Here is an 11,361-nt window from a genome sequence, read left to right on the forward strand (position 1 = left end):
GAACATCACACACCAGGGCCTGTCAGGGGGTGGGGCACTAGGGGAGGGATAGAATTAGGAGAAATACCTAATATAGATTATGGCTTGATGAGTGCAGCAAACCACCACAGCACATGTATACCTGTGTAACAAACTTGCACGTTCTGCACATGTACCCCAGAATTTAAAGTACAATAATTTAAAAAACAGAATTTCTGCTCTACTATAGCTGAAGAGAAAAAAATAAAACTGAGAATCTTTCCAGGAACTGAATTATAAAGTTTGCAGAATTTCAGAGAAAGTAAAATTCTAAAATAGTCAAGTCTGCAATGCCTAGACCAAAACTTTGATTAGTACACATGAAATTAAAATATCCAGGTGTATGACTCAAAAATCTTAAATATGGCTGGGTTAGTGGCTCACACCTGTAATCCCAGAACTTCAGGAGGCCAAGGTGGGATGATTGCTTGAGGCAAGGAGTTTGAGACCACCCTGAGCAGCATAGGGAGACCTTGCCTCTAAAAAAAAAAAAAGAGAGAGAGAGAGAGAGAAATAGCAGGATCATTACTTGAGACTAGGAGGTCAAGGCTGCAGTGAACTATAATTGTAACACTGCACTTTATCATGGGTGACAGAGATTCTGTCTCAAGAAAAATAAATACAATAAAATCTTGAATACCCAGATTATCTTAAACTTTCTGGGTCCACTAGAAAGGATCCGTTTTTCCTTGTTAAAGATGAACACTGCCCCCTTTGTTTGTCTTTGTCCCCACCCAAATCTCATCTTGAATTGTAACTCCCACAATTCCCATGTGTAATAGGAGGAACCTGGTGGGAGGTAATTTAATCATGGGTGCAGGTCTTTCCTGTGCTGTTCTCATCATGGTGAATAAGTCTCATGCAAGTTGATGGTTTTAAAACTGGAAGTTTACCCACAAAAGTTCTCTCTTTTTGCCTACTGCCATCCATGTAAGACGTGACTTACTCCACCTTGCCTTCTGCCATAATTGTGAGGCAACCCCAGCCATAAGGAACTGTAAGTCCAATAAATCTCTTTATTTTGTAAATTGACCAGTCTTGGATATGTCTTTATCAGCAGCATGAATATGGACCAATACAGTAAATTGGTAACAGTAGAGTGGGGCACTGCTGAAAAGATACCCAAAAACATAGAAGCAAATCTGGAACTAGGTAACAGGAAGAGATTGGAACAGTCTGGAGGGCTCAGAAGAAGCCAGGAAAATAAGGAAATTTTGGAACTTCCTAGAGACTTGTTAAATGGCTTTGAACAAAATGCTAATAGTAATATGGACAATGAAATTCAGGCTGAGGTGATTTCAGATGGAGATGAGAAATTTGTTGGGTACTGGAGTAAAGGTAATGCTTGATATTTTTTATCAAAGAGACTAGTGGCATTTTACCCCTGCCCTAGAGATTTGTGGAACTTTGAACTTGAGAGAGATGATGTATGGTATTTGACAGAAGAAATTCCTAATCAGCAAAGCATTCAAGATGTGACTTGGGTGCTGTTAAAAGCATTCAGTTTTAAAACGGAAACTGAGCATAAAAGTTTGGAAATTTTGCAGCCTGACAATGTGATAGAAAATAAAATCCCATTTTCTGAGGAGAAATCCAAGCTGGCTGCAGAAATTTGCGTAAGTGACAAGGAGCCGAATGTTAATCCCCAATACAATGGGGAAAATATCTCCAGGGCATATCAGAGGCTGTCACAGCTGCTCTTCCCATCACAGGCCCAGAGGCCTAGGAGGAAAAAGTGGTTTTGTTGCCAGCCCCAGGGTCCCCATGCTGTGTGCAGCATAGGAACTTGGTGCCCTGTGTCCCAGCTGCTCCAGCCATGGCTGAAAGGGGCCAACATAGAGCTCAGGCTGCAGCTTCAGAGGGTACAAGCCTCAATCAAGACTTGGCAGCTTCCACATGGTATTGAGCCTGCCAGTGCACAGAAGTCAAGAATTGGGGTTTGGGACCCTCTGCCTAAATTTCAGAGGTTGTATGGAAGTGCCTAGATATTCACGCAGAAGTTTGCTATAGGGGTGGCACTTTCATGGAGAACCCCTGCTAGGGCAGTGCACAAGGGAAATGTGGGGTCGGAACCCCCACACAGAGTCCCTACTTGGGCACTGCCTAGTGGAGCTGCCAGAAGAAGGCCACCATCCTCCAGACCCTAGAATGGTAGATCCACCAACAGCCTGTACCTTGAATCTGGAAAATCTGCAGAGACTCAATGCCAACCCATGAAAGCAGCCTGGAGGGAGGCTGTACCCTGCAAAGCCACAGGGATGGAGCTGCTCAAGGCCATGGGTACCCACCACTTGCATCACTGTGACCTGGATGTGAGACATGTAGTCAAAGGAGATCATTTTGGAGCTTTAAGATTAGACTGCCCTGCTGGATTTTGGACTTGCATGGGGCCCATAACCCCTCTGTCTGTTTTGGCCAATGTCTTCCATTTGCAAAGGCTGTATTTACTCAATGCTTCTACTCCCATTGTATCTAAGAAGTAGCTACTTGCTTTTGATTTTACAGGCTCATAGGCAGAAGGGACTTGCCTTGTCTCAGATGAGACTTTGGGCTGTGGACTTTGGAGTTAATGCTGAAATGAGTTGAGACTTTGGGGGACTGTTGGGAGGGCATGATCAGTTCTGAAATGTGAGGACGTGAGATTTGGGAGAGGCCAGGAGTACAATATGGTTTGAAGTTGCCCCCACCCAAAACCCATCTTGGATTGTAACTCTCACAATTCCCATGTGTTGTGGAAGGAACCTAGTGGGAGGTAATTGAATCATGGGGGTAGGCCTTTCCCATGCTGTTTTCATGGTGGTGAATAAGTCTCATGAGATCTTATGGTTTTAGAAACAGGAGTTTCCCAAACAAGCTCTCTCTTTTTGCCTGCTGCCATCCATGTAAGATGTGACTTACTCCTCCTCGCCTTACACCATGATTGTGAGGCCTCCCCAGTCATGTGGAACTGTTAGTCCATTAAACCTCTTTCTTTTGTAAATAGCCCAGTCTTGGGTATGTCTTTATCAGCAGCATGAATACACCCCTTTACTTGAAGATGATGCAGAGACTTCTGCCTTTCAAGATAACACATCTCCCTCTGAAGATCCACCCCAACCTTTGCTTGGAGCATCTGGTGACTGAAAAAGAGTCCAAATCCACGAATAATCATTATACAATGGATAAGCAACATTATATGGTGATGATTCAACCAGCCCTTCTTCACAGAAACCTATGACCATTTACTCAGGTAATCATAAACTGGAGAAAGAGAATACACAAAAAATTTTGGTCACATCGATTATACAGAAACTTAGAATTATTCAGCACTCCATGTCAGAGCAGAGGTACATGGTAATAAATATATTCATTTGGTCTAGTTTACAAGGGATGCAACAGGCATGGAACAACCCAGTAAGCCCTTCCTCTATCTTTCAGTTTCTATTGGAATAGACATATTTAGTAGTTGTCTGACATCTTCCCAACCCCAGGTTTGTTGCTTGACCTTCGGGGGCAAGAGATATCATGGGAAAGACAAAGTGGATACTTCTGTCCAGATATGGCAATAACTAGTTAGGCTGCTGGACAGCCTAGGAAGATAACGATAATCAGCAGCCTCCAGACAAGCTGCAGCATCAGGGCTATTTTCAACTGCATATTTAAATGTAGTGGTTTGGATATAGTGTGTTAAAGAAAATATATTATTAATTTTAACTTTTTTAATGTAGTGACTTGAAATTTTAAAATATATGGATCATGTTCGTGGCTTGCATTACATTCTTATTGGACAAGTGTACACTATAATATCTACATATAACAAAAATTTCATCTAAAACCTCTAACTAATAAAAATCCATCAGTTGCTAAATACATGTTTTGTAGCTGACAGAATAAGATCTATTCAGGTGGCCACACTCTGCAGAAGAATAAAGTACACAATGCAAGCTAATGAGAATCTGAAAAAGGAAACATCCTTTCAGCCGATTCCCTTCTCCCTCTTTAGAGGAACAGCATAAGTACCACCCATGAAATGGACAGAAAGCTGCAGGAATATGATTATTTATAACTTTAAAAGATCATGAGACTCTGTCTTAGATGCTTTATCTGAACTCCAAACCTGGATCCATATCACCACATCACACAACTATATCTGCGGCAGTTGAACCTGTTTAGATTGCAGAGGGTCCTACCGAGCTGCATGCATGGAGAAAATGCATCCTAAAAGTGAAAGCTCAAAGTAAAATATGGTCATTATATTTTAGAAACAAAGTTTAAAATAAAGCAGTGACCACAATATTCAGTCATCCACCATAACATTATGTGCTGTGATCTCCATTTCTGGATATGGATTGCTAAATAGCAATATATAAACAAACAACATCAAAGTGCCTTTTTGGCTAACTGCCACTCTACCACTTCTGAACTGAAGCCAATTATAATGACATCACCCGAGCTTCTTGTCCTTTGCTGACCTTCCTACTTATGTTGCCAAAATGTATTAAATTTCTCCTCTACAATTTGTCTTATTCCCTTTGTCTTTGTTTCTTTAAATAATGATTTGACATCACTTGACCTCAACCTACAATTTTGGCTGGTAATACCACTGAGCAATTCACTTACATAAATGGCTTTGCATAATCATCCGTTGTGTCACAGAAAAATAACTGCACAAGAAAAGGTTGAATTTGTATAATATGGAACTGAAGAAAATTATTTTAATATTCTAAAAATCATACATCCATTTAGCAGGTAAGATGGGATATTCTATCAAGCTGTTAAAATCCAGTTTCCACCGTACTATAATTAATAAAATTTATAGTTAGTAAACCCATCTATGCATACTGTTTATTTTAGTATTCTCTAAGTGAAAGTCACTCTGTCCATTAAATCAAAAATAAAAGTGATCTAGTGAAATTGCTGGGTCAATGTGTATATAGTTTTTCAATTTAGAAATACACTCCAGTTTTATAAAGGATTAAAATAAGGCATACTGATCTTACATGCATTAGTCCAAGACGAGAAGTCCTTTCCCTGCGAAGGGATCTTAGGCATCTGCCAAATTCTGGTGATCTATTATATGTAACAATGTTTGTCTGCATTAGCTAAGGTCTTCAAGCATGAATGAAATCCTAGATATATTTGGATATCCACATATACTAAGGAAAATAGCTGTTTATCAATTTGATAAAAAAGGAATCTCTTTGGAACATTAAAAGTTTCTTCTGAAAAAAAAATATAGCCCAGTTAATAAAAAATATTTTCTGATAGAATAATTATGTAATAAAATGTACGCTAGTCTACATTATGATGTTGATTCATTATCTATGAATTCACACATACTAATTGGATAAAAGGTCATGACAATTATTCAAGCATGAGACTTTTTCTTGTTTGAAGAAAAAAATACTTCACTTGCACAGTTAAGAGGTTCCAACTGACCTGCCCTTTTCCTTATTGTACCCTCAGTGCTTAGCAGGTGTCTGACTTATATATTAATATATATGTGCTCTGAATGGTTCAATAGTGCCAATTTTACAGAATATCAACATAGCACAGTGGTTAAAAGCAGATAACCTATGTTCAAGTCCTGGCTCTGTCATTTACTGGACATGATCTTACAAGTTATCTAATTTCTCCTGCATTTCTCATCTGTATAGTGATAGCCCTGACCTCATAGGAGTGTTATAAGGAATAATGAGTTGATATATACGAAACCTTTAGAATAATATGCGTAACATAGTTAGAGTTCAGTCAACTATAATTGCAAAATAGTAGCACTTGTTTGTACTTCATAGTTTACAAGTTCTTTTCACATGTAACATTCAGAATCTTGTAAAATCTTGTGACTTAGGAAGGACACATACATAGTATGAATCTGGTTTAGAGTTGAGGACACAAAGGCCCAAGGATATGCTATCAGAAAGGATCAAAGCCAGAATTTGAATTCAAGGTTTCTGAATATGAATTTCAAATATTTTCTATTACATATAACTGGAAAAGAGTATCTGGATTCTTTACCTAATACTACCTGAAATGTGAGTATACATATTGAATAACCATGATAGGACTATTGGGACTCACCAGTCTCAGGGACCAAATTGTGGCAGAAAAAAATAACATAATGAATCACTGGTTTCTTTTTCAGGGATTTGCTCTTGCAGTCATTGACGATTCTTAGGTGCCAGTCTTCCTGTGCACCATAACACAGGCTGACAGGTACTGCCTCCCCTCAGAGATCCTAATCTAAAGGAAGAAATACAATACATATCTGTGCATCTAGAACATGGAGAGGTGCTGTAGCAGGGTGTCAAAGAATAAGCCACATAGAGAAGAGAAATCCTGAGAAAATATTGTGGTATATAGTAGATCGCCAGAACTTGGCAGATGCCTGGGGTCCCTTCCCAGTGAAAGAACTTGTCGTCTTCGACTAATGCATATAAGATCAGCGGACCTTGTTTTCATCCTTTATAAAACGAATGTGTAGATTTCTAAGACAATTTTTAGCTTCACATTATTATTATCCTATACTCTCATACACCTTTGGAGGAGCATCAGTTAGGAAAATCTTTTTGGAGAACAACTTGCAAAATCAAAAAACCATGTACACATTGACTCTGCAATTTCACTGGATCCACTTATTTGCACCTCTACTATTAGGGCTGGTCAAAATCACAAGCATGTCTTATCTGGACTACTATGGTAGCCTTCTTAGTGGTCCTCCTGCTTCTACTTCAGTGCCACCACAAGATCTTCTTTCTACAGCAATGGGGGAAATCATCCTAAAAGGCAAATCAGATGGTAGTACTTCCCTACTTAAAAATCTCCTCATGATTTATCATAATACATGAAAGAAAATTCAAATTTCTCCTCTGACTGACAAAGCCCCAGAAGTTTGTTTTTGTTTCTCATCTCAATCATTCCACTGTCTTCCATACACCACACATTGACTACCCTGGCCTTCTTTCTGTTTCTACATTTGAGCTTTGCACCAGCTGTCCCATCTGCCTCAAATACTCTTCTGTGCTCATCCATTCAAATTTCAACCTAAATGTCACCTCTTCAAACAGGCTGTACCTGACAACCCAATCTAAATGTGACCACCTAACCAGTCTCCAGCATATCACTGTCGTTTTAATTCTCTGTACAGCATTATCCATGATGTGATATTTTCCTTATTTATTTATACAATTAATTTTTCATACATCTATTTTTGAATATACATATGCATGTTCATACATATTTTCTATTTATTTGTTTATTTTTTCTTCCCTTTATGCACTCCAGAGAATTTAAGTTTATCAGAACAGGGAAGCCAGGCGTGGTGGCGCATGCCTTTAATCCCAGCAACTCAGGAGGCTGAGGCATGAGAATAACTGGCACTTGGGAGGCAGAGGTTGCAGTGAGTCAAGATTGTGCCACTGCACTCCAGTCTGGGCAGTGGCAGCAAGACTCCATCTCAAAAAAATAAATAAATAAAATAAGAAGTCCTGTTCCATTCACCAGTGTATCCCCAGCTCCAATAACAATGCCTGGCTCATGACTGGCACTTAATCACTGAATTTTTAATTCTAATAATGTAATTATGAGCATTTTTCCATGCACTGTGGTTCCAAGTATGCACATAGACTAAATTTCCAGTTTCCTTAACTCATGTTTTAAGTTCCTACCAGTTGTGATGCCTGAAGAACTGGGAATAAAATGGGTGTGGGATGAACATCAGATGACCTAGAAGAAAATTTGAATTCACACTGAAAAGAGTGAAATTAAAAAAAATAAAGAAAAACACCTAATATAAAACAAAATTGAAATGTTATATAGGGTTCCTTCTGGGCATCCAACACTCATCTAGTGGAAAAATAGAAGAAGGAACAGAGAAGACAAAATGGAAGAAAAACACGAAAAAAAAAAAAAAAAAAAAAAACACAGAAAAATTCTTTGAAAGCTAAAGAAAAACAAGAGTCTCCAAAATGAAAAGTGCCTATTCAGTCCTAAGCAGTCACAATTAAGCTAAGAAAAAAAAAGTACATGTATTTTCATTAAGGCTCAGATAAATAGAATATTGTAAACATTCTTACACACTCTTCCTAAAAATTACTTGAGGATCCACTCTGGCAAAATAAATAAGAAAATATCAAAAAGTAAAAGACAAGGGGTCCAAAAAATTGCCGAACAACATAGGAGCTCAATAAAAAGGAGACCCAATATTATGGCTATGAAGTAGACTTGAAACCAATGGATACCGATTAGAAGAGCAAGTAGAACTCCAGAAAAAATAAATGTCTTTAAGACAAAGAATGAAACAGAAATCGTAATAGATTTTATGTCAAGAATCTAAAAGATCTTAATTAAGTGATAAGTAAAACAATGTAGAAGTCAATTAGAAACTCCAGTTTTAGTTTTCTGCATATGGCTAGCCAGTTTTCCCAACACCATTTATTAAATAGGGAATCCTTTTCCCATTGCTTGTTTTTGTCAGATTTGTCAAAGATCAGATTGTTGTAGATGTGTGGTGTTATTTCTGAGGCATCTGTTCCGTTCCATCGGTCTATATATCTGTTTTGGTACCAGTACCATGCTGTTTTGGTTACTGTAGACTTGTAGGATAGTTTGAAGCCAGGTAGCATGATGGCTCCAGCTTTGTAGAATGCTATACAAGTAATTCATGGTTCATATATAAAATAAACTAAAATTAAGCATCATCTTAAGAAAATGATAGGAAGATAATCCATTTAATCTTGATATTTGAAACAATCTATATAAAGGAGGATTATTTCAGTGACATAGAATTATATTTATTAGCTGTAAATCCAGTTACACTACCTGATTTTATAGTAAATAACAGTTACATTTTCAAAGTATTACAAAACTCTTTGCTTTCAGTATTCAGAATCAGTGTACAAAGTGCCTAAAATAATTATATTTGCATAATAAAATGTAAACTTTATACTTTGAGAGTGAAGATGTAGTTGACAGGAGTTTAGAAAGTGGAGACTTGTGAGAAGCATGCCAAAAAGTATCAATTTTCTCTTTCTAAATGAAAAAGGAACTAGAATTTTATATTTAGTGTCTCAAGTTATAAATACTACCAATAGAAAAAGAAACAAAATATGTAATAGGTAAATTAAAGATTCTGAACTACTCAGAATCAAACAGGAATGATTTTCCTTGGAAAGTTGCCTTCAGTCATACTCTGAGGTTTCTCTTTCCTTCCGTTACTAATACCTGAGCACATCCTTTGGCTCTCTGGTCAGTTTCACTTATAGAAACAAACCTAATTTTCTAATAAAAGACTTATGTTGAAAAGGTATACTTTTGTCTAAATCAGAATTTCAAATTTGTATCCAATTCAAACATCTCCCTTTATCTCAATTCTTTTTTTTTTTTTTTTTTGAGACGGAGTCTGGCTCTGTCGCCCGGGCTGGAGTGCAGTGGCCGGATCTCAGCTCACTGCAAGCTCCGCCCCCCGGGTTTACGCCATTCTCCTGCCTCAGCCTCCCGAGTAGCTGGGACTACAGGCGCCTGCCGCCTCGCCCTGCTAGTTTTTTGTATTTTTTTAGTAGAGACGGGGTTTCACCGTGTTCGCCAGGATGGTCTCGATCTCCCGACCTCGTGATCCGCCCGTCTCGGCCTCCCAAAGTGCTGGGATTACAGGCTTGAGCCACCGCGCCCGGCCTCTCAATCCCTTCTTTAGCAAGCTCTAAGCCTTGGGTCAAAGGAGAAGCTTTCATTCAACATCCTGTTACAAATGTAATCAACAAAACTTGAAGGAGGAATGGGGAAGTATAAATTAGATAAATGTATCATCTTGTATACCATAAAATCAATTACTACTGCTATAAAGTTAACATATCAAGAAATAGAGGTATAAGTACACTGTGGAAAATTATGATAGTAACCACTGCAATACCTAAAAACAGAAATAAGTAGTTACCCTATAGAGTGGGACTGTGAACAGGTGATTTTTTTCCTTCCATTAAATAATACCACGTAGCCTATAACCATAGACGCACTGAACATATATTACATTCATACTAATAAACAAATGATGAAAGAAATAATAAAGCACAATGTTAGAAGAAGGGAGTAGTTAAGATTGTCAGACCATCAAATTTCTTTGAGGAGTCGAAGTAAAATAAGAATTGAAAACAATCATGGAATTTAGCAACATGAAGGTCATTGTTCCTATTAACTAAGAAAATTTTATTGGAGTGGCCAGGTGCAGTGGCTCACACCTATAATCTCAGCACTTTGGGAGACCTGTGCAGGTGGATCCCTTGAGCGCAGGAGTTCGAGACTAACCTGGGCAACATGACAAAACCCCATCTCTATTAAAAAAAAAAAAATCAGCCGGGCATGGGGGCATGCACCCACCTACTGGGGGAGCTGAGGTGGGAGGATCACTTGAGCCACCGGGTGGCTGAGGATGCAGTGAGCCGAGATAGCACCACTGCACTCCAGCCTGGGCAATACATAGAGTGAGACCTTGTCTCAAAAACAAGAAAAGAAAAGAAAATTTTACTGGAGTAATTGGTGTAGGTGAAGCAGGCAGAGAATGAGTAAGGAGTGAGAAATACAAGACAGTAAATACCAACTCTCTCAAGATCTTTGGCTTCCAGGAGGAGAAAAAAAAGAGGGCAATAGTTTGAAAGTGGAATGCATACTACTTGTAGTCTTTGCCACTTTTATTTTAAGACAAGAGATACTTAAACACATTTAAATATACATGGAAACGATTGAGTAGAGGAATCATGGTTTAGTGACTTGGGAAAGAGAAGGTAAGCTAATAAGTTTCCTGAGAAGGATAGCAGGGATATAATCAGAAGCAGGAGGTGGAAGACTAAACCTTAGCTAGAAAGAAGAATAGTACTTCTTTGTACAAGAGAACTGAAGACAAAATGAAGCTAGATGCATCCGTCTATGAGTAAATGCATAGATTTGGTGACAAAAAATTGAGAAGACTCACCAGTGGTTTTTATATACTCTGTGAAGAATATAACAAAGTTACATGCAGAAGTTTGAGGAGAGTAGAACATTTGTGAAATATTTTTTGCACAGAATGGGAGACGGTTGACTAGTAAAGTGGAGCAGGCTCACTGGTCAATATTAAGGTCCAAGTAAGGAACTAACAAATGCAAGTTGAAAGCAATATGCTGAGTTCATTATTTTCTCTAGTAGTGCTCGTCTGCTTATGCGCATGCTTAGAGAAAGCAGGTATTTTGGGTGATGAAGGGTTGGTGTTTTGCCAGAGAGAAGTGATGAAAGACAGAAGAGCAAGGCAATTTTGCCTATTTTTAGATAGGTATTGAAACTGGAATAGATACGTAACTTATGAAAAGCAATATAACATTCTATTTTTCTCTAACT

This window comes from Macaca nemestrina, chromosome 4 (genome assembly GCF_043159975.1).
Source record: "Macaca nemestrina isolate mMacNem1 chromosome 4, mMacNem.hap1, whole genome shotgun sequence".
Classification (NCBI taxonomy): Eukaryota; Metazoa; Chordata; class Mammalia; order Primates; family Cercopithecidae; genus Macaca; species Macaca nemestrina.